At 32.4% G+C, this 26,058-nt stretch overlaps 1 long non-coding RNA gene across 1 annotated transcript; it reads left to right on the forward strand.

The window, feature by feature from the left end:
- The first annotated feature begins 20,826 nt into the window (after positions 1-20,826).
- LOC149223508 (uncharacterized) lies at positions 20,827-21,972 on the forward strand. Its single transcript, XR_016249469.1, has 2 exons — positions 20,827-20,941; positions 21,358-21,972. It is a non-coding gene; the product is annotated as an uncharacterized LOC149223508 (long non-coding RNA).
- The last annotated feature ends 4,086 nt before the right edge of the window (positions 21,973-26,058 follow it).

Below are 26,058 nucleotides of genomic sequence, written 5' to 3' on the forward strand. Positions count from 1 at the left end.
CGCACAATGGAAGGAAACTCTGCTTAATTTTCTTTTCACCTTCATATTTTGCACATGTGGTTGATCAACAATCAGCCTTAGAATTATTGATACGTTATTCGAGATATGGAGGTGTGAATTCATACACTGTGCAGAGTCTGAAAATTCATATTGGCCTAATATTGAGCAATATTATATATTTGTTTACTACATATCAGATCTGTCCATTGTGCAGAGTCTAGAAATTCATGTTAAGCATATACTAAGGAATACTAAGTCCGGTAAATTATAATATTTCTTGTAATGAATGTGGAAGAGGCACACCGCAAATGGAAAAAATACGAAATTACAAACTAGTGTTATGTACAACCGAAAAAGGATTTCATTGTTCGGAGTGTGCTTTTCACATTTTTGTCTTTGACATAATGACATTAACTCAATAATAAGATGTTTCAGTATTCTTTCAACGAGTGAGTGAATCAACATGTAATTAGGAACGGTAAAATCTACCATGTGTAAACTGACACCGTTATAGTAGTGGATTCCAACCGAACTATGAACTCATTTTGTAATAGAGATTTGTTTGTGATTCTCCTTGCATGCAATTCAACTTCGAGTTATTATTGGCATCCTATAGGATAATTGTCATTATCATAAAATAAATCACATTTAACTTGGCTCGTATATCGATGATGGAGTAGATGGTTTTGGAGTTTCAATATTTGTTTTTAAATTATTTCCACTACTTCCTGTAAAAGTTGGCTTTGCTGTTTGGAATTGTTATTTATTGAGAGGGTCATGTCAGTCAAATTTCAAATGTAGAATTATAAATGCAAATGAAAAAAGAAAAAAATTACGAAACTAGCATTATAATTTTGATATTTGTTTCAACAGTGTCTACCGAGACTGCAATTTCACTTGGACAAAGAATTTATTTCCAGAAATTGATGATTTTTTTTTCAAATAGTTTAACTATTGAAGTGTTTAAACCATTTTTTTTTGTGGGGAAGAAATGGATTCAGCACCATCAACAATTATTGGGGTAACCAAAATCCTGAATCTTGTTAACTGTAACCCGATTTTGCAAAAAATCTTGCTGGATTTTCTAAAATCATGATGAAATTTCTATTTTTTTCTAGGAAAAATTGTGGCCTACTTAGGCTATGTGAATTATTTCCACTACTTCCCATAAATGTCGTCTTTACTATTTTGAATTACTATTTATTGAGAGTGTCCTGTAAAATAGATTTCACTCATAGAATAGTAATAGGTGGTGATTGTTAATAGGTGGTGATTGTTGACATAATATTTTAAAAGTACAGTGCAAAAATGGCTACCAGGAGAAGGAAAGAAGTTGTTTGCACTAATATGATAACTCACTTGTGCTTATCGATGATATCTTTTAGTGTTTGGTTGTGTATCAGTGATATATGTGAATCTATCAATGGAAGAGAAGAATAGCGATAAGATATGATCTAGCGGATTAGTGAATGTTGCATGCATTCTAGAAGTGTTTGATTTCAGAGAATTTGTTTATTTGTGCACAAAGAATTTTGATTCAAAGACGAGAAAAATTATGCTAACAACCAAGAAGACTCCTATTCCTTTGACACTCGAGGCATTCTTAAAATTATTAGAAGAAAATTGTTTTCTAGAATCACAAGCATGCAGTATGAACATTATTCAAGAATTCATTTATCCAACATGTCAGGTTCCTTTTGAGATTTCCGTTCTACGTATTTCTTTGTTTATACAGTTGTTTAGAGACTTATATTTCCTATGTGTCTGTCTCATGGACCAATGAACTATGGCCAATGTCCTAAGATCCATTTTCTATGTGCTCTATTATTCATAATAATAAAAAATAATGATTCGACTAGGCTGATCTTATTTCAAATGAATTATCTTTCTAGTTAGCGAATTTGTTCAAAAGAAATAGTTTTTTCATGATGGAATATCTAATAGCAACCCTTGTCTCGAGTCATGTCTTTCATGAATTGTTGCATAAACCTAACTTCAATTTTAACTAAGAACCAATGTAATTTTGGTATCCCATATCGCAGAAGCAGGAAGTTGCTTCAATTTTTTGTCTAGTCCAAGATATATTTGTAAAGCAAGTCATTTACATGATAACTGGACAAGATCCCCATCAAATATCTAGTCAATCCTAGGTTTTCCTCTGGGTAAAATGGATACGTGAAGAAAGAGAAAATAATACGGTTATTTGACTTTATGGGTTTCAAGGTAAATCACTATTTCTTCCAAGAATTGTCGTAGACAGGTATTTTGTTGTTGAGATTTGTAGATAATATCATGATTGGAAAGTTATATTTGAATAGAAAAAAATAAAAATATTTATTTATTTTCCATTTAGTTTTGGACAAGTAACTATGAAGAATGTAGCTCAAGTGTAAGATCTTGCAAAGTCTTTACATTGTTTTAATTTAAAAGAAGTTGGAGCATGAGAAGGATTTTATCTAGAAGGCCTATTTAGCACAAATATACATGTCATTAAATACAAAAGATTATTTACAAGAGTTGTAGAGGACATTAAAGAGAGTCACGGTGCTCCAAGCAACAATCAAGAACCACCAATTAGTATTAGAGAAATTGTTGAAGAAGCAAGCATTAGCACCGAAAAATGGTACAAGTAAAGAGGTGGAAACCCTCTCCAATAAGGTTCAACTTGCACATCCAAAACTAGTCTGACTTCATCTTCATTTCAAAGAAAAAGAAATGATACTAAAAGTGAAAAGTTCATTCACGGTTAGCTATCAACTGGCGAAGATGACAAGGAGATTCATCAGACATTCATTCTAGATAAAACACACATACTAAATTTGCCAAGTCTAAAAGTCCCCCAAAAACAGAAAGCATTGAACAAGTTATGAATGTGCAAATTGAAAGCATTGTGGTACCTGATTGGGCCAATACTTTTATGGCTGAAAATTAGAAAATAATGGAGAAAATTACCAAAGAATCTTATATTTTCAACGATCACCCTATCACTTTTCAAGATGCAAACTATAACAAGGATAGTAAAACATTGAAAATTGAAAAAGTAAAGGTGCATAGTAAAAAAATTATTGATAAATTAGAAACAAATGTTGTTGTGTCTGGGATTGTAGCTAGCGGACTCATGAGATTCCATCAAGCTACCGATAATGCACTTGCAGTGTCTATTGAGCAACAAGAAGCAGAGAACTTGCTACTGAAAGAAATAATAGAAGAGTTGGAACATGCTTTAAATCAAGTCCTTTGTTGATAACTCCACTCACAATACAGACATGCTATCTACAATTTCCATTGCTAGCACATCTCATGGAGCTAATAAAGCTTTGAAACTCCTTGATGCAATCAAATCTCATAATATCAATAACATATTCCAAAGATTAGAAATCATTGAATATGCATGGCAAGCAGTTTTTGATATGCTACGTTTAGCACAAGAAATCAACTCATTTTCCAATTTGGTTAAAATTAATGTTAACTAGGACAAGCATTTTGTTAACAATGGCTTACTTTCTTTTAGTCAAAGGCTTTAATTGTTGTCTAATCTAGACAAAAAAAATAGAGAACTCCCAAATGCTAATTGAATGAAGAAAATCAAAGTTGGATGGTCTAAAAGATTCGTCACACTTGAAAACATTATTTCTAAATGTGAAAACACAAAGAATAGAAGAAGTGATGCATTTCTAGAGGTGGTGCAAATTGTTCAATATATAAATGGTCCACACATCATATACATTTCTAAATTGATCACAAAAGATACACTAACAACCGAATTGGAAGAGCTAAAAGAGTCAATGGTAAGACAATTTGATGATATAACTAATTTTACTGCAGAAGAAATTAGTAAATGGATAATTACCTTTGTTATTATTAATGACGAGAATTCTGTCTTGGCTGCTCAATTATAGAAAGAGGCCATGGAGATAACCAAAAAAAAAATAGATATTCAATCAACATGTTAAGCTATAGATTACAATTTGTCCAATGAAAGGTTCCATTAATGCTATGTTGAAGACATTCGTTTAAAAGGTCATGGATCCAAAAGACAACTGATAGTGAAACAATTAGCATATACGCTTTCACATACTGTAAGCATCCTTAAATCTTCGCACTTAATTTTATGTTTAATAGTATTTAGTTATTAGAACTTGTTAAATGTATTAATTTCACCTAGTTTAGTTGCTCAATATAGTTCCTTGTTTTCTTTTGCAGTTTCCTTTCTCCATATTATGGTTCACGAGATCCTAATCGCAGTCCCCATTAGGATGAATGTATTTACTTTCCCAGAATGCAGAAGAAGAGAGTTAAATATAAGATGCTAGAATAACATAGTAAATGAGTTGATGAGCTAAGCAATCAAGCATTTTCATTACCCATATAAGTGATTTCCACTCAGAATCAAACTTCTTAATGTTTTGCATAAGATATTATATGTATCTTAATTATGTGACACTGCTCAAAAACATTAATAGAACATAAGTTTTCAAGGATATGTTTTTAAATTTTATATTATATCTAATGTTCTATTACTGATCACAGTTAGAATAAATGGTCAAGAACAACTTCAGATTTAAAATATGTGTTTCGTGTATTGTATTTATTTTAATCATAATTATGATTATTGAAATTTGAATCTTGATACAGTTCCTATTACTATGATTGTATGGCTTGATGTTCGAGACTTATGCTTTGAGCTCTTATATTATTTCATGCATATATTTGCCAAGAATACATAACAGAAATGTAGTTAAGTGTTTTTTTATTTTAGCATGTTTGTTTGCTATGAAGCTTGAATACTGTTGATTATTTTCATATTTTAAATTTGTGTAAAGTGCGGTAGAATGGGAAAGGATTCTATTGCACTTTTTGTGTATCTCCCTATTGTGAATAATGGAAGTTTTTTCCCTTATATTTCAAAATGAAATTGGTATAATTATTTTATGCAATTTCGATATCCAAGTATACAGTTACTTAATATAAAATGTTTTGATATTAAGAAGAATAATAACTTCATGCAAAACGAATTGATATTAAGAAGAATAATAACTTCATGCAAAACGAAGCGTTATTGTTCAAACAAAAAAAATGCTTAGTGCTTGTCTTGTTTCTACTATTTAAATTGATTTAAGATAAATATATAAACTATTTATGCATTCATTGATTCATTCCAAAAAATGTAAGAACTTTTAATCTTTTTAATTTGTATGGAATGTGAAAGTGCGGGAAATCCTCTCATTGTTCACTGCCCATTCTGCACAATGAAAACATTGACAGTCCCTCCACAATAAACATTTTTCACACACCCTCTCTCCTTCCTTCACATATTTGTTAAGCCTCGCCCCCACCCCTCCCCTTGTCTTCTGAGTATTTCTGTCTATTTTCTTTAGAGAATCCATATATTTGTGCACCGTAGATCTCTTGGGTGACAAGTTTTTAAACAAACTAGCAATCTTATTATTATAGACTCAACTATTTAATCATATTTATTTTCTTGAACATAATCCAATTGAAAAAGGAGTATGTTCAAACAGAAGTGACTCCACACAATTAAAATGTTCATTGTTCCTACCCAATCCACAAAATGTAAACATTTATTGCCCTTTGAAATCCACACAATGAACTTGTGAAACTTGCTTAAAGTCATTGGTTTTTTATTTCAAATGAATCGTAATATTTATTTCTCTTGCATTTGTGATTGACAATTATGCATTAAATACTTAATTATTGTTATGCAATATCAAATGAAGTGCTTTTTTAATGGGTATGAACTTTCTTTCTCTACACACCACATAAGACTAATTCAATATGCAAAGTTGAGGCATGCACAACAAATACTAATTCTATCATTTTCCAAGGAAGTCTAATTATGTGATTTGCGGAGGAAAGAGAAAGGCTATAGAGAAGTGTGGAAGAAAGAGTTTGCATACATATTAAGTGTGGGAGTGTTTGTAATTCGAATCATCCTTTTTCTTTTCCTCTGCAATGTGGATAAGGTTCGCTAACCCTCTGCACTCTACACAATGAAAATGCTAACTTCCCCTCCATATTTTGCACAATGAAAACGTTTACTTCCCCTCTGTGGTCTGCACTTTTCACTAACCGTCTGCATAATTAAAGCTTATGAACCTCCACATTTTGTTATAATTCTAAGGGATATAGTTGGGTGGCCACATGTATGAAGTGTGAAGGTGTTGACAAGAGCTATTGATTCGGATCTTGGGGGAAGGCCCCCAATATCTAAAAAAATTGAAATGGATCTTGGGGGGAGAGACCCCCAAGATCTGAAAACCTGAATTTCCAGAAGAAAAAGAGGAGAATGCCCTATAAACAAAACCACAAAGATTTTTTTTATTAAAACCGATAATAACTATAAAGGCTACATTGTGGCGGACAATCTGTCCTTTTACAAAATGTGACTTGTTACTTATAGTATTTTTCAGTTACAATACCACAGGTCAATTCCATGGGTGAATGAATACCATGGGTGGATGTCACAATACCATGGGTGAATGAATACCATGGGTGGATGTCACAATACCATGGGTCAATTCCATGGGTGGATGTCACAATACCATGGGCAAATACCATGGGTGAATGAATACCATGGGTGGATGTCACTTACAATACCATGGGTGGATAAATACCATGAGTGGATGCCACTTACAATACCATGGGTAAATTCCATGGGTGGATGAATAACATGGGTGGATGAATACCATGGGTTGATGCCATTTTCCATTTAGATCATTCCTCCCTCCTTAAGAAGCAATGGTCCCCATTGTGTGAAGTTCCCTCCTGCGAAGCCTTTGTTGAATATGAAGAGCCACTGAAGAGAAGGGTTTTATGTGGTTAACCCATAACCATGATGAACGAAGATTCAAGGATAGAGATACCCTGTAATGCTTGTGACCAACTGTGATACGGACAATGTGCGGCCTAGCAAATGGACTTCGATGAAGTGTGGGTTTGTGGATGACCCATAACCATGATGAACGAAGATCCGAGGATAGAGATATCCTGTAATGTTTGTGACCAACTGTGATATTGTCAGTGTGCGGCCTAGAAAATGGAATTCGATGAAGTGTGGGTTTGTGGATGACCCTTAACCATGGCAAACGAAGATCCGAGGATAGAGATACCCTGTAATGCTTGTGACCAACTGTGATACTAACAGTGTGCGGCCTAGCAAATGGACTTCGATGACAAGGATTTTGTGCAGTTGACCCATAACCATGATGTTGGTTGTTGATGAAGTAACAGGTGCCTACATAGCCTGGGGTGGGAGGGCACGTCTTCAAATAATCCAAGATGAATGCTACTATGCTGAAACTGATGAATGTGAAGCAAGTACCTACTAAAGTGGGGTGGGAGGGAACATCTCCAACGAGAACCCGCTCTGAATGTTTCTATAGAATTAAAATGGACATAACTTGGTCAATATAACTCAGAATATTTATTATAACCTGTTTTTGGAAGCAGAAGGACCATTTTGCATCTTCCCATGTGTTGGAAATCCTTATCTGGACACCCTAGAATCTCCGATTCGCGCTGCAATTTTTTTCACTGTCACAAAAGTTCTAAAAAAATAGTTGATTTTAAATGAGCGATATCTCCCACATCCGAACTTCGATTCAACCCATTTTTTTTTTTGAAATTGGGTGATTTTTCAAGAGGATCTCAGATCTATAATCCTTTTTTGGAAATTTTGCACAAAAACTTCAAAAAATGATAGGATATTCGTCGTCCACCAGTTGTTATCAGGAAAAAAAATTCTACAACATAGCTGATTTTAAATCAGCGATATCTCCCTCATCCAGACTCCGATTCGGCCGATTTTTTTTTTGAATTTTGGTATTTTTTCGCAAGGAATCCATATCTGTTATTTGTTTTTGTAAATATTGTACCAAATGTTTCAGATCTGATCTAAAAACTCACCGCCCAAAAAATAATTCCTGAAAAAAAATGAAAAAAGAAAAATTCTTCCTGCTTGGCCCAAGAAAATGCTCTGTGGTGGTCGCAGTGCGTGCCTAAGTCTGTTGAATATTGCTGCAAAAATTTGAAACTAAAATATGCATGAAACCCTCATTCCCATGGAATCGTAACCTGCTCTAATACCACTGATCCGGATCTTGGGGGAGGCCCCCAAGATCTGAAAAATCGAAATGGATCTTGGAGGGAGAGACCCCCAAGATCTGAAAACTTGAATTTCCAGAAGAAAAAGAGGAGAATGCCCTTTTTTATTAAAACCGATAATAACTATAACGGCTACATTGTGGCAGACAATCTGTCCTTTTACAAAATGTGACTTGTTACTTATAGTATTTTTCAGATACAATACCACGAGTCAATTCCATGGGTAAATGAATACCATGGGTGGATGGCACAATACCAGGGGTCAATTCCATGGGTGAATGAATACCATGGGTGGATGTCACAATACCATGGGTGGATGTCACTTACAATACCATGGGTAGATAAATACCATGAGTGGATGCCACTTACAATACCATGGGTAAATTCCATGGGTGGATGAATACCATGGGTTGATGTCATTTTCCATTTAGATCAGCTATGTGCATAGATAAGAAAAAGCGAAGAAGCACTTTGTACAATAAAATTTTTCACTCCACCCCCACACTTCATATATAGAAAACATTCACTTCCCTTCTGCACTATGCATGAGAAAATGCAGGCCCACTCTAATATTAAACGAAGCCTCCTTTTAATGCGTAACTATTGAATATATTCAGGGCAATGTATGTATCGGCACATTAACATTTCAGACAATGTATCATAAAATATTGATATTTGGTTATAATTATAAGACACAGGCCCCTCCGCATTTTGCACTTGTTGCACTTATTCATACATGTAAATAATGAGAAATTACAGAAAATAAATAACGAGAAAATGCAGACCCCACAAAAAGAAAGATAGCCTTAGTATCTAAGACACATTGTTGAATAGTTACATGTGCAAAGTGCAGCGGTGCCAACAATAGCTATGTGTGGAGATAAGAAAATTGAACTCCACTTCTGCACTTTGCACAAAGGAAACGTTGACTGCATTTCTGCATTACAACCCTAGCATCTGATATCAAATGATGTCTCCTTTTAACTATTAACTATGTTCAGTACAATGTATAAATCTACACAATGTATAAATGTGCACCTTCATATTCTATACGATGTATCAAAAAATATTGGTATTCTATTATAATTCTAAGATACATTATTGGGTGACCAAATATGCGAAGTGTGAAGGTGTCGGCACAACTATGTACGGATATAAGAAAAAGTAGAGAAATGTTGCGTACAATTAGAGTTTTAACTTCACTTTCTTATTACACAAAAAGAAAACATTCATGGTTCTTGTGCACTGCACACAATTAAAACGTTTATTGTTGCTTGGCACTCTACACTTATTTACGAATGCATGAAGGGAAGCCACAGTTCTAGGGATCAATGTTTCATTATGCAAAGGTGGGGAGATTGCAATGAAAGATTCCATTATGCAGAGAAAGAATACACATTGTTTTTGTGATCATAATCATTTATTTAATGCATGGATGGAAGCTAGAGTTGCAAGGATCAATATTTCACTGTGTGGAGCTTTCTTGTGTAGGGCTTTCATTGTGTGGAGCTTACAATGAATTTTTTGTGCGAGGCTTTCATCATGTAAAGCTTACAATGAAATCTTTCATTGTGCCTAATAATATTTCTCCATGTAGTGAAATATACACACAATGAAACTTTGACTATGACCAAATCAAATTTAACTTTAACTTTAAAGATCATATTATCACTTATATTAATTTTCTTATATTATTTCGCGGAGGTGCAGAACAAGAAACATTGACACATTGTGTGGATTGCTTAAAGAGTCTAAAGATGGGAGAACTGACAGGATTGTATGTCCCCTACATAAGCGACGTAGAGGTGTTGGGGGCAGGGGGGACTGATATTATTTCGGTATATAGAGAAATGGTGTGTAGCAAGTGTGAGAGTTTGATATTCTGCAGAGGTGTGAAACATTGTGCCGAGTGCTTAAAGATTATGTGGATCCTAAATAAAATTGTTTGTTATGTTTGATATATGTAAATTATGTATGTATAGATTTTTGTGTTCCTTTTTGTATACAACTTTACATGTTATATTATACAAAAAGATATAGCAACAAAAAGCCCAAATTTGTATAATGTGATAATAATATTCAAATGAGAATAAATCGAACAAAAGTGAAACTCTCAGAAAAGTTATCATCGTGTATCATTGTCTTTAACTATATATTTTATACTTGTTATTAAATATATATTTTAAAATTTATTTCAATTAATCCAACAGAAGCACCTCTTAGCAAAATTATCATTTTGTATCATTGTCTCTAACTGTATCTATTATACTTGTGTTCCTTTTCCCATATTTCATATTAAATTAATATTTCAAAACTACTTCCGCATATTTGTTTCCAATTTTTCTTGTACAGTCTTTCTGGCATAGTTCTCCCGCGACCTTTCTCTTTCCTCTGCATATCACAAAACTAGCATAATTAAACAAAATAACAATACAACATTGGTAGCTCTAATTTAGCCATGTAGCTATGATTTTTATTAGTTTCTAGAGACGTTAAACAAGTATTAAGGTTCCATATAATCTTTGAGAATTCCGCAGAATGTAACACCTATGCAATAACCATCAACTTTTTAGTCAATTTTAGCATGGACTTTGAATTAGTGACCTTACAGATTCTCCCAATAAACAACAAAACCATAATTCTAGCAACCTATGTCATTGTCCAAAGCTTTTCTTGTGCGAAGATTTGATTATGTGGAGATTTTGTTGTGTAGAGATTTCATTGTGCGGAAATTTCATCGTCCTTTTCTTTCTTTATGATGATGATATTGTTCTTATGGTAAGGAATTCCTAGGACCTTAATAATTATTGAAAAATCTCAAGGACTCCCTCTTTAGTATGGGTATGACACAAACAAAATAAATATTATGATAATGAAATCGCATGACATCACTTATGGCACTTTTGTATATGACAATAATAGTTTGGAAGCAGTGTCTTTTTTACTCTATACAATGAAGCATTGACTATGAACAAATCAAATTTAACTTTAACTTTATGAGAAAATCAAATTTATTTAATGATAAATTTTTATTAGTAGTAGTTGCTTCACGGTCGAAACGTGTTGATTGTTCATTATTTTGCATAGTTTATAAATTATTATTATTATTATTAGTCATTGCCTCACTCCTTAGTACGTACCTCGCGATGGACTATAGCACTTGCCTCGCGGTCAAAGCCCGCTGACTATTAATTGATTTTTACTACATTTTTTTCTATTTCCACATCGAAGTGCATTGACTATTGATTATTTATGTCCACATATTAACTATAGTTTCATAAAAATGTTAATTATCACTATTCTTCTATAAATTTAAAAATCATTTTCTAGTTTCTGGAAGACTTATTTCTAATTTTGCATTTTCCAAGCGAGACTTGCCTTTACTTAGTATCTAATACATATGTTGAATATTAATAAGGTAGTGTGACAATTTTAACCTCTAATTTTAATTATGTTGTCCGTAGGAGCATTTGTCATGTTTTCATCATGCAATATTTTTAGCATACATGTTATGAATGCAAGTTCTCTCACTTTTCAGGGGATTTGGTTATAAATAGATTTCTTGTCCATACTATACAATGTTGTTCTAGTAGTTGCATCACGTGAGGGATTATCTCTATAATCTCATTTCAAACAAAGATGCAAAACGTGTAGCATTCTTGTCAGATAAACACTACATTATTTCTTCTATATGAGAGTACTTAGAACGTTTATACAATACTCATTACAATTTTATAGGAATGTAGCACGAAGTTAAAAAAATGCATAATGTGATAGTGCTAAACATGTTTATACAAGATAAATTATTGTTGTATAACTCTTACGTCTGAATTACTTTTGTGCTATGAAATTAGAACCTCTTATTTTTCTTATTTCTATATATTTGATCTAATTCATATCGTTGGAGCAGCGAAGATGAACACAAGTAGAAAATATACCATTAAATACAATGATAAATTTGTTAAGAGGTATGTTTCTATTCTATTTATTGTCATTTGATTATTTTTACACTATACAACCCAATGTGTTTTTTTTTTTGTATTTTTATGTACTATAATTAAAAAAATGCCTTTTCAATTTTTAGGAAACATATAACACTTAGAGATTCAGACCTAGGACAACAATTACAAGCAAAAAGTACTTTGAACATTTCTATAAACATTTTTATCTCCTGAAACTATAATATATTTATTTACCTCTATGCTTAGAAATCAGATTCTATGTTGTAATTATGAACTTGATATTAGAATATACATTAGCGATGACTTTATCTCATTAGGTATTCATTAGTCTCTCTCTCTCTCTCTCTCTCTCTCTGTGTGTGTGTGTGTGTGTGTGTGTGTGTGTGTGTGTGTGTGTGTGTGTGTAGAAAAAATGATAAAAAGACATTTGATTTCATGTTGCTAAGCTTCTATTTTCTATATCAATTTTACGACACTTCCAAGGACACCTAAAAATGACTAGTGCATATATGAATACATTTGAGATTGTATTTGTGAAATGAAGTGGTCCAATTACAAGTGTTAGAACTATGAATAAAATTATGCTTTATTGTACCAATTACAACCAGGATTATCACTTCATTTATTTCCATGAGTAAACTGTATTATACATTCAAATGATAGGACTAAAATACAGTGCGTTCTGGGAGGCGTGGAACTGTAAAAAAGTATTACTTGAATTACAAAAACTTTTCTATGAGCAATATTGTACAGACAAATAAGTTGTTATTAATTCATTGTCTAATTTTGAGACACATGGCACATTTACAATAAACCATCAAAACATGATTATTATACACAGTGACAATTTTCTTTGTTTACATTACTGAGCAATCTAGTAATAGTATAGTTCTCATTTCTTGCATTGTCAAGCAATCTTAACATTACCTTATACTTTCTGGTAGAAGAATTTGAGTATTGTCAAGTAGCACTTTCACTTTATTGGATGATTGGAATCTGATTTCAAATTGTCAAGCAATGTACTATTGACTATTGGTGAGGGGTAGAACGCTATATGCATTTATGTGGTTTCCCATATCCGTACTTCAAATCTTAACATCAATTTCTACTCTTTGGTTCAATAATTTGCAAATTGTTGAATAGTTGTTAACAGAAAAATGGGATCTGATTACATTGTACAAGAACATATTTCAATGAAAGTCTTTGTTCAAGTTCTATGTTTTGTATTATGTTATTTACTAAGATTTTTAACTATGTTTTGATTGTTATATGTAGTTGGTTCATTAGGCTATGTCGTGTCTACTTTCTTGTAATTTGATTTCTTATATTGTTGTATTGATTTATCAAATTTGCAAATTCAATAACTAGTTTGATAGTATTACAACTTGGTTAGCGGGATAATCGATGAATCATTTTTTCAGTGGCCTATTGCTAATTAATGGAATCATCCCAATGGCATTTCTTATAGTTAACAATGATTTTTGTGTTCTGTATGATGATGTAAGTGGAAGTGTGTGTAGGTGTGCAAAATATTTTTTTAATTTCAGAGGCCTATGCATTCTACATTTCGCACAGGTACTCCACTCATTGTAACGAAACCATTACTGGCTCCACCAATTTTGTCAATGTTGTCTTCCATACTTATAGTTTTCTTCCTTCAACACATAATCCACATCGACAACAAATGGAATTTAAACTTTTGTGCTTTCTTAAAGTGTAAAAAATTTACACCACAAAATCAGAGCTATCAATGCTACATTGTTATTTTGTTTTCAGCTTCCAAAAATTTAAAAACAAAAACGTTATACAACATGTTGAACTTAACTGTGCTTAAGATGTTTGCATAATTGATAAAACCGTTGACGTTGATAAATTGTGCGAAGGTGCAGAGGAGGATTTGTTCCCCCACCCACCAGGTCGTTTTTTATTTTTCATTTCCCACAATGACCCCCCTCCCCTTCCTTCATTGCCCCTCAAATATTGATGTTTGTGAAATACTATTTACTAGCATTATTTATCTATGTTTTCATTGTAATGTGTAACTAGTTCATTGTCCTATGTCATGTCTATTTTTTTGCGATGTGATTTTTTTTGCATTATTTTATTGATTTATCAAAATTGCAAATGCTTTAATTACTGAAACCATATTAGAAAACATTTTTCCGTTTGTTTGTAATGCATTTCTAATAAACGTATTTTTTCTTTATAATGCATTCACACATTTCCAGTAACTTATTATTATGACTAATTTCTATCAAAAAAAGTATGTTATGGAAAATTTAAACAAATTTCTAAATGAATCATTATCATACAGAACTCAAACAAATTTGTATATCGAATGCTTATTTCAACAAATGATATATGGAACAGTACGACATAACTTACAAAAATACTTTGCATGTATACATACGTGTATATTTGACAATCTTCTAATATTTATTTTTACATAGTTCATCGAATGGTTAATGTTAATACATTGTGCGGAGACATATTTGTTCTCCCACTCAGTCGGTCGCTTTCTCGTCTGCACTTTGCATAATGCTCTCCTACCCCCAAAATCCCCCCTATTATCGACTATTGATATTTGTACTATGCTATTTACTAACATTTTACTATGTTTTTCAATGTCCTATATCATTTGTGCTTTTTTCCAATGTGGTTTCTTATATTGTTTTATTGATTTATCAAATTTGCTAGTATTTTTATAAAAAAAATGTTCTTTCATGCAAAATTTAAACAAATATCTAAATAAATAATTATCATACAAAGCTTAAACAATTTTGTAAATCGAATGTGCCAAGATACTATGATATATAACCTTTAGCATATACTAAATTTCAAAATTGGTTGAGAAAGTGGCAAAACTTGGTAATGGTTTCTTTATTAATCAACTATTTTTCCTACAGATTAACGCTTCTACTGATTATGCTGCAAAAATGGAGGTATTATTTCTATGTTCATGTTTTGTGAGAGCTCTTCTAATAGCGTTCTTATGGTGTCAAATTCATCGTCGAGCCAACTAAGTGTTTTATGAAGTTCCAATATCTTATCCATTAGTATTAAAATATCTTGACTAAGCATTAAGATATCTTGGTTGAGCATTAAGATATCTTGGATTTGTTCATATACCTCTTCTTGTGTGCTTTTTTCATTGTTTATTTGGGCCCTTTTTTCCACTCTTAGTAACAAATTCAATAAACAATAAAAAAATGATAAACCAAATCCTAGAAAGACATATATGTTTCAGAAGAAACAAAGCAAGTTGATTTCCTAGAACTATAAGTGTTGTCTTTATTACTAACATGTCTACAACAAGATGAACATTGGAAAATTATTTTCCAAAATCTATTAAAAATTATTTTAGAGCCAACATAAAGTGGATAATATTGAATTGTGAGTGGAGACGGCCACTATGGGGTACTGAAGGAAGTATTCAGGTTATGTGACAGCTCTCCTCCAATGGCATATGGAAATGTTGATGATGTTAGCCGTGAGCTAGAACCTGGCGCTGGGAGTTGTGTGGAACTGGGCATGCCATCTGAGGTGGCTCAGGAGGAATTTGAACTTGGAAGTCACGGGTAACCATCATTTTTTAGTTTCATGTTTTGTCGAATAGTAAAGTACTGTGGAGTTTTTTGGAAAATCTATAATTTGAAAGATGTAAAGAATATATATAGGAATAAAATAAGTAGCAACAGGGTCTCTTTGTTTATGTATCTGCAAAAATACGAGACAAAGTTCTCCTCAATTGTAAGGGACCTGGACCATTTCAAGTTTTATGAATGAAAATTTCTACCCGTTTCTTAAAAAAAAGTAGTCAATGCTAAATTAATTTTTGTAATTAATTAATAAAATGGGAAAGCATAAAAATTGAGTGCAGGGAATTTGTTAAGTAGCAGGGACTATATAAAATCATGTTTTTTCCTTTGTAGTGCACATAATCTAGGTTGATTTGTGAATAGTTATTTCATTACTAATTACTCTGACATTTTTATAGATGACATCAATGTTGGAAGTGTTTGTAAATGAAACTCAGTAGATCATTTTATGCTAAAAAAATGGAAGGATTACAATATCGATAACAACTTAACAAAAAATTCTCCATTGCCAAAAAAGGAAAATAAACATAGATCGAGAAAACTTTCAGTATCATTACATATCAAAAATCTACTAACTATGAGGGTTATTTATGGAACGAGATTCTATGTTGTTGAGCTCGTTGATAGCGGAAGCCGAAATTCACAGTGTATGTGTTTCTTCATATGAGCCAATCTGCCTTCAAAGTGATTTATTTTTTTGTGTAAACGCTCATGACCTCCCTGTAAATTTCTTAATATGCCTACATCTTCCACTTGTTGGGTTGGAGATTATTCATGAATGAGATAATAATATTGTAGTCATCGTGTCTCTTTCTTAGGAGCTATTGCACAAGCATTTTCAAATATGAAAGTTCATTACCAATGTTGTGTTGATCAAATGTAGAATCATTAAAACCAAATCTGTTGACAGAGCTACGTTCTATAGCCTCCCCCTCACCATTGTTTTCCAGGTGACCTCAACTTAACTCTACTCATTCACCAACTCCATGCCTCAATCTACCTTGTTCGCATGGCATTTTGTATTTTACTAGAAAACAAAAAAGACTTGAATACAATAATTCTATCAACAATCTATACTAACGAAAGCTCTTACATTAAACATAATAGTGTGTCAATTAATAACAATGACAAACCACTTAGACTTGCATTAGAATGTACCAGTACCTAGTTGCAAAAGAAATTGTTTAAATGAATAGTCACATACTGCTAAAGAAAAGTTACAAAATAACAACTAGGAATACGAAAAAATATTGAAACTTAGAGCATAGAAGTGTGTCACCTTAGCTGGTCATTAAATTCAAAAGTAATAGAATTAATTTATATGTGTGAAATATATTTATATTTCTCTATCTAAGGCATTTGTTATATTGTACGTCAATGTAAATCACCATTGATTTAGCCAATGCTTTTCTTTCAGTATAAAGTCTTATTTTTCCAATCTTTTTGCAAACCAAAAAATATTTCCCTAATTTCAACTTAATTTGCATATTTGTTTGTTTCCATTTCCGATTAACATAAGAATATATTCAGTAAATTGACTTTATATAATGATTATTGTTTTTTAACAAATTGATCGATATTATAAAAAAATCCTTTTGGAATTTATTCAGCAAATGCTTCTATAAACATTGCTCTGCAGCCAACTTTTGTTCTGGGAAAGTAGAGGGATGTGCAGAATGCAATATGTGTGACAAAACCTTTTTTAATTCATTTTTACTCTTCCATATATGTTATCCATCAATGCATACCAGCTTTCTGAAGCGCAGACTACTGAGTATTAAAAATTTAATTAAGGATAATAATGAAATCATTATGCCTCACATGAAAGCATTATGCAATTTGTGTTCTGTCATTAATAGAAAAATTAGTATGTGATAACTAGAATACATAAAATAAGAACAAAGTCCACAATTCATGCAATTTGGACAAATAACAATATATACTTTATTATATTCAATGTAATTTTCCTTATTATGTGTCGTTTCACTGAGTAAATGACGAAAAGACTATTTTATAATACCTAATTACGTGTTGTCTCACTGAATAAAAGATGAAAAGACAATTTATAATTTCAATAAATACGTTTTTCTTGATATGTTTATGACCAATAATCATTATACATGTGCGGAATACAAAGTTATGGAGTAAGATTTCATTGTGCAAAAGAAATATGTAGATAGAAGTGTACGAAGGAGGTCTGCACATCCTTTAAATTTTTTATGAGGCATCATGGCTTCGAAAACCTATGGATATACTTGAATTCACCAAATAAATGCCCAAAAGAGTATTTTATAATATCGATAGATACAATTTTATTGATATGTTTGCAACCAACAATCATTACACAATGCATCAAAGTAAATTCTACCAAGCATTAACGTGATTTCATATCGATTTGTTGAATATATATTAATAGTATTGCTAAGCATTAATTAACTTTGCAATGCTAAATGTGAATTCCTCTGCAACGTAATCAATATCTTCTATTCCAAGTTTCCACATCTTCGCAAACATTTATGTCTTGACATAGTTTTTGAATATATGGTTACGCTATACACGCTTGTCCTTTCTCAAATGCTCTAGTACTAAATGCTTTCAACAATTTGTATGTTACATGTTATCATTAGAATGATTACGTAATATGATATGTTATAAACACTAATGTTTATTTGTAACCCTTGCTTCGATGATAACTATTTGATTAATAAGAGACATAACCTTAATAACATGTTGTATTCATTGCATTTGGCATGCGAAAGTACGAAACATTGCAGCAGAACAATTCAGAATACGAAGATACATATTATTTAGTATTAAAATACTATCAATATTATATGTTCATAATGATGCAAGAGAATTGTGTGTAGAGAGAATACATACGGAAATGTGGAACATCGTTGCACACTTGTATTTGTTACTAACAAATTTCATCTAATCTTGAACAATTCATTATGCAGAGAGTTTGATGCAAAGAGCTTTTCATTGTGCAGAGTGATTTCATTGTGCAAAGATATTTCATTTTGTAGAGAGATTTCATTCTGCGCAGTTTTCTCCACAATTTGCACAATCTTTAATGTATATAGTATTAATACATTACCAATAATATATAATAATAATGATGCGGAAGAACTATGCAAAGAGAAAATGCATACATGTTATAATTAGAATGACTACATAATACAATATGTTATAAACATTAATGTTTACTAATATTACCAATATTATATAATAATAATGATGTGGGAGAATTGTGCGGATAAACAATGCATGCGGAAGTGCAGAACATTGCCACACAGTTGTATTTGTTATTAACAAATTTCATTATGCAGAGAGTTTTGTGTAGAGAGATTTCATTGTGCAAAAAACTTTCATTGTCTAGAGTTTTCTCCACACTCTGCAAACCCTTAATCAATTAATTAGTGGTATTCAAAATACAGAGATATGGATTATTTAGTATTAAAATATTACCAATAATATATAATAATATTGATGCGGAAGAATTGTGTGGAGAGCTCATCACCACAATTGTATTTGTTATTATCAAATTTCATGGCGTAGAGAGTTTTTTGCAGAGAGATTTCATTGTGTGGAGAGATTTCACTACGCGAAGAGTTTTCATTATGGAAAGAGTTTTGTGTGGAGAGCTTTCATTGTGTGGATTTATCTCTACACTCCACACAATCTTTAATCAACTAATTAGTGGTATTCAAAATACAAAGATATGGATTATTTAGTATTAAACTTTTCATTATGTGAAGAGTTTTGTGTGAAGAGCTTTCACTATGCATAGAATTTTGTGTTGAGAGCTCTCATTGTACGAAGAGCTTATGTGGAGAGTTTTGTTCGAGAGCATAATTTTTAATCAACTAATTAGCGGTAAAGAAAAAAGCTATGTTATATTGTAACTATTACCCTAGTTTGGATTAGAAAGAGATTAGTGAAGAATAAAATAATGAACATGATACTAAAAGATGAAAATAAAGAAGGCAATAGGCTTATTTCACTTACACTTGTTATATTTACAAAATAAATAAAAATTCAAAATCTTTATATTACATTAACTTCAAATTAAAAAATAAGTTGATAGTTCTTTTTATTTTCTAATAATTATATTTTTAATTAATATTTTATTGAAATTTTATTTTAATTATGTTAAATTTAGATTGAAAAATATACTGATAGTATCTAAAATGTATATTATGTTTAATGATTCAGTCCAAAAAAACCTATTTTTATTAAGTAAATTTAGATTTAAAAATATAAATCAAAATTAAAAAACTTATTGATAGTCATTTTTCTAATATTTATATTTTATTTATGTAAATATGCTTACATTAAAAAGAATATGTTAACTTTTACAATTTCGTAGCTTTAAAAAATATATATATATATATAATTAATATTTGGACTATTTAATTAAATATTGTGATTAAATTTATTAATTTATTAATATTTTAAAAATGAAAATTTATGATTATTTATATTATTAGAAAGTTTTTTAATCACATAGTTAACTTCAAACTCTAAGATTTGAACTCTTACCAATAACATTGCCAAAAAAGCACAAACCATTTGTATTTATTTAACTCTTTTACAAATTAGTGTTATTTTTTATAAATAAAATATATAATTAATTTACTATAATTTAACATATATTTTTATTTATTTTTATAAATTTTAATGAAAATTTTAACATATATTTTTATTTATTTTTAGTCCCTGCCCTCAGGCATGGACTATAGTAATCGTTCGCGAGCTATTTAGCATTAATTGACCTGCTTTTGATGCCCGGTCATCAACTATATACCAAGTTTTTTGAAGACATATTTATAAATCACGTTATTTGGCCTCCTCCCGAGGACCTAACGTAATCCGAAGCTAATCCGAAGCTAAACCATATGTTAAAGCAATTAAGTGCGGTGCATTTTCAGCTAACCGTCACGGGTGTATGGTTTTAATGCTAGCATTACTTCTGGCAGGTATGCAAAGGTGGTGTTCCCTGTTACAATGTACGCGCTCTGTGGAAAGGTCCTGCCCTACACCCGTGTCTTTGTGCATGCCCTGCACCCGTGTCTTTGTGACGTCGGCCCACTGCATCTCATTAAATACACTGCTACCCTCCTTTGTCACCTTGCATTGTGATTGTGACTCCGGGGATTTTCGGTTTTTCTTTACAATCTGCGAGCAGCAGGGTTTAAACTGTGTACAGAGGCCGCCGTATTAATATTGCTGGTATTTGCAGAATAACGTTTTCTGGTAAGTTTGTGTTTTCTTGAACCTAAATTCATTGCAAATTTGATGTATTTGCCAAGAGCAGGGTTTAAACTGTGTACAGACGCCGCCGTATTAATATTGCTGGTATTTGCAGAATAACGTTCCAAACTTGCTGTATTTGAGCTCACTGCAAGTAGTGACAAACTTTTCTCTGGCTCGCTAATATTCCTGGTCCTTGCGATTTTAATAATTTATGTTTATTATTCAAGCTTTACATGGTCTATTGTTCAAGCTTTTCATAACAGTATGCTTAGTAACCCCAAACTTTATAGGAACTGTACTTATCTACATTCTTGTGTGTATGGAAAGCAAGTTGCAGTACAGATGGAGTTTACATTTCCTTGCACGCTATTTTAATGTTTATGTAGTTCATATTTTGTTTCTATGCTCGTGATTAGATTAGATTGCACTATGATCAAATTGGGTATTGTGGTAAGCCTTCAACCTTGAAGCAACTCGCTAGACAGAGCTCAGATTACACTTTACCTGGACTGTGGCAAACTGTAACATTTGGGATCTGTGGCTTAAGCTTGCACTACCTCGGCACTGTGGCAACAGACCTACTCGACACTGTGGAGGATTGTGAAAGGTCTATCAACTTCAGACTGTTGCAGACTTAAAGAGGAGCTCCATTTTGGACTATAGCAGACCTGTGGCACCTCAGACTCCAGAATTCGGACCTGCTTCTGTTGCAATTGGAACCGAGGCCTTCAAACTTGTAATCTCGAATCAGCAGCTTAAACATGAGAGGACTGTCTATTTTCGCTCTGTGGAGACTAGCCTGTGGTAGCTCAGACAAACCTGAGGAGTCACCTGTAGCAGCTCGGATCTACCTCTAGTGTATGATCTTGACCTTGGAGCATACCTTTCAAGCTTGGCCTTATGCAGTGAAGCATTGTTGAAGCTTGGAGCAACATTGTTAGAGCATCATTGAATGCAATCTTTAAGCAATTATAGACATTTTGGGATCTCTTGCAGAAGAGCAGTCTTGGTCAAGGAATGAACAGACCTTAGCTGTTATAACAGACATTGACGTAGGCAATCTTGAAGTGTCTTTGAAGAACCTTTTACAGATCTGTTGAAGGATATCCTTCTTCCAGTCTCCGTTCATCGAGGGCATTTTCCAGTTCTTCTGCCAACATTGACGGGTTGCGAGCTTGCTTCAAGATTGTGGGTGATCCCGCAGAAGAGAAGTATCTATACGAAGGGCTAAAATAGACCCAACCATGGAGGGAAAGCCCTTTTGCAGGTCTGGAGAGCCATGTTTCACGTCTGGAGAGCCATGTTTCACGCACAAGTGTTGCAGATTTGCAGAGCCATGCTGGTTCTCATGGCCTTGTTTCGTACAAACACGTTGCTGCATGCATGTCGATCACATGTCTCCTGTGTAACGTGTGGCCTAGTCGTGAAAGTTACACGAACAGATTTTATAAACATATTTATTTTATAAAAACTATGTTCAACGGTTGAAAACTTTATCTTAAGTGCAAACGTAACCTAAACAATTTTTGAATTTATACTTTTTCGCAGGAATGAACTTTTACAATCTAACAGCAACTGGGAAAAATATAACCAAGTGATCGCAGCATAATTTCATTTCATTTGAAACTTGAAGGTGATCTTGATCTTATGCGGTGCTAAGAATATCTGAGTGTAAGTCATACTCCCTTGCAAATACAATACAAATGGGCCTACAATCCGCAGAAATATATGCATCGTTTTGTTATAAATTATATAATGGTATTTATCATGCAGAACGGTTAAAAACATTTTCATTAGTGTAGGGTTTTATCTTGTAAAAAGAAAACAACAAGACAGGTAGACCTGCATAATGGACAGATGCCACACGGTTCATAGCAAAACAATTTCATTATATCTATGTTCAATTCAGCAAATTAGCGATTTTTATGGTTGCGTGTCTTTCTGGAACTGCTTTCTTTTGTACAGGCACTCGTCATATCAATCGCCCTGTTACTATCTAATTCCCCTATCGAGATCTCCCTCTGCATTAATATATCACAGTCGCGTATTTTTTTTTTGGCTTTGACGTGTTTGCTGAGGATCAATTTGCAGGTTGCACTATCAATTTGCAGGTTGAACTTAGTGCAGGGACTCGCTGCTTCGCAGCCTCGCTTGTTAAAATATATTTTTATAAAATTTAATGAAAAAAAATAAAATAAGATTAATTTCACTCCTATTGTCTTCACCTTGTAATATACCATGAGGGGCACCCCTTTGACCCCACATACCCAAATTAAAGGTATAATCACATATCAATTTTTTCTTAACACGTTTTAGTGCAAATGCTACAGTTCCCAAGTTTCTATGGGTTTACTTAAGTGGAAAGAATTTTTGCCGAGGGCTTCGTCATTTATGTCACTTGTTTTGGAAATCATCTTTTGACTTTCTATATATCATTTTAATCCCTTCGCTCATTATTATTGGTTTATCGTTATTTACACATTCATCTATGGGTTTTAAGGCGGTGAATGGAACACAAAGTGGTTTAATTACCTTACAACTCGTGAATGTCGTAATCATTAGCGCTAAAAGGATCCGTCATCATTTCTTCCCCTCATGCATTTCTCTTTCCTTGAGCATCTTCTACGTACCCATTAAAAACCAAGGTGAGGATACTGGGATTTACAACTGGTTACTTAGGTTTGGTTTTTTCTCCTTCTTCTTTTTTTCCCTTATGTTTTTTACTCAGCAATTTTATTTACTTTTTTACTTCTTATGTAGTGGCATAGAAGTGGATCTAAAGGTAAGTCTTCTTTGTTGAAGGGGTTGTCTAAACATGCTATGTTTTAGAGTTCTTCTTTGTTGAAGGGGTTGTCTAAACATGCTATGTTTTAGAGTTTTTGGCTAGAATTTAGAGATTTTTTTTGGCCAAATCTTACTTTTTGTTGTTTAAATTAGGATTCTCACTGTATATATGGATTCAGCACCTTGAAAAACCCCCTGTGGCACTAGAAAGAAAATACACTGAAAAAGCCTCCAAAATATAAAACATATAGACTATGACGATGTTTAATACTAGTTTTAGCAAATTTGTTCCCTTTTCCTATAAATTCTTTATTTTTAACAAATAAATGCTTCTCTTTTAACCAAAGACTTCAATAGAGCTCGAATAAGATACCGGGTAAACACCATTAATTTTTAACCACGTTATAATTTCTATAACACCAACTCATCCCTTGCAATTTCCCACCCAAAATAACTTATTTTTTCAAGAGTCATTTCTAACACAAAACTCATATATCTCTATTTCTACACTAGCCTAGATCCATCTTAACTCTGGATCTACAAAGTGTCGAGAGGGATCAAGTCTCTTTTCACTCTAAAAGAGGTAGTATATATATATATATATATATATATATATATTGGCAAAACTATGGGTTGTAAAAATCTAGAGCCCAAAAACAACTAATAGTAAATTGACTATTTTACCTTAATTTTATTTTACTTTATTTTATAAATTTTGATTTTATTTTTATGTAATTTCAATCGTTTACATAACATGACAGGACAAGATATTACAATATCTCTTCCATATTAGAATGGAGAGTGTCTCTCATTGCAACAACTTTTTTATCTTTAGCCTATTTTAATATTTTATGAATAATGTTTAAAAAAATAAAACAAAAACATCTCTATTTGTTTTTTAATTTGGAAATATAAATAGTAAGTTTGTTTAAATTTTTTTGAATTAATTTTGAAACTTATAAAAATATTACTTAATTTTATTTAAATACATAAAATTGTAACAAAAATTATTATATTATTTTAAAATAAATTTAGTAGTAAATTATATTATATTATTTATTTATTTCCATTTAAAATTTCATTCTCGCATTCGAAAAGAGAAAAGAATTAAATGACATTGCATGTAAGGAAACATAAAAGCCACTGTATGTAAAGAAAAATAAAAGCAACATTTCCTACTTTAAAAGGAAGCCTTTTAACAAATAATAACCTAGTTTTTGGGAATCACGTCAAGGAGATTAACCATTTTGATTTTCAATCTCAAAGTTGTGTAAAAATAATGTTTTTTTAACTTTAGAACCATACAAATGAAAAGAATTTTATTTTACTAAATATTTTTATAATAAATAATTTTTCTGAATTAAATTATAATTTTTTGTGTTGGTTAAAAGTTTTTATTAAATTGTTAAAAATTTACAAAACTCTTGTTTAAATATTAACATTTTTTTAGCCTCATTTTGACTAGATTTATTGGTCAAAAGAACAACATAAAAATTGTTTACAAAATGTCAAAACCTTTTTAAAACTGAAAAATGTGAAGGATCAGTGTGCCTAGAAAATCCCTAAGATAAAAACATAGCCCACAAACATTAGTGAACAAAAGGGTGGCCCAGATCATTACCCGAATGATCTAGACACCTGAGTTCCCTATGGATGTGAAACTCTATATATGTCAGGCGTCCCTCAAGTTGCTCCATGCGCTCAACTAGTCTCTTTTGGCCTCTCCAAAGTGACACTAGCCAATCTTGCATATTCCATTGATTGTGTTGAAGGTCGTTCATGAAATTAATCACTTCATTGTGATCATCATGTCGGTCTTGATTTAATTGTTCCAGGATCATAGTAACTTGTCGCAATTGTGCTTCCAAAGTATCGAGGGAGGTAGGAAGGACAATGTGACCAGGTGACTGATCCAAATTATGGGTCTCCACCTCATCAAGCTTTGTGTTTAGGATGTCTCCTCCCTCCACTACAATAACTTCTCTTCTATGTTTTTCCACCTACCCCGGTTGTCCTATCCCTCTCCTCACTTTGTCCCTTTGTCTAATCATCTTCTCCGCCCCTTCCATTCGAAGTTCCCAATTCCAAACCCTTATTACTGCACCCTAAACCCAAGAGTCCACCAACACCCAATGACCAACTATGGAAATCCCAGGCTTCAAGAGTTGTTCTACTTTAGCAGACGACCACCTCCAGCAAAGGCCTTCTCCAACAGCCCTAGCAGGAAGTCTCCTAAACCAAAAGGATTCACTAAATGCTAGGGACACCTCATTGGCCTCAATTTGCCACAACCAAAGGAAAGGGCTATGTCGTCCAGTCCAATTTTGTGCAAA

Source organism: Pinus tabuliformis, chromosome Q (assembly GCF_031772625.1).
Source record: "Pinus tabuliformis cultivar Carrire ecotype Pingquan chromosome Q, CPIR1, whole genome shotgun sequence".
In the NCBI taxonomy this organism is placed as follows: Eukaryota; Viridiplantae; Streptophyta; class Pinopsida; order Pinales; family Pinaceae; genus Pinus; species Pinus tabuliformis.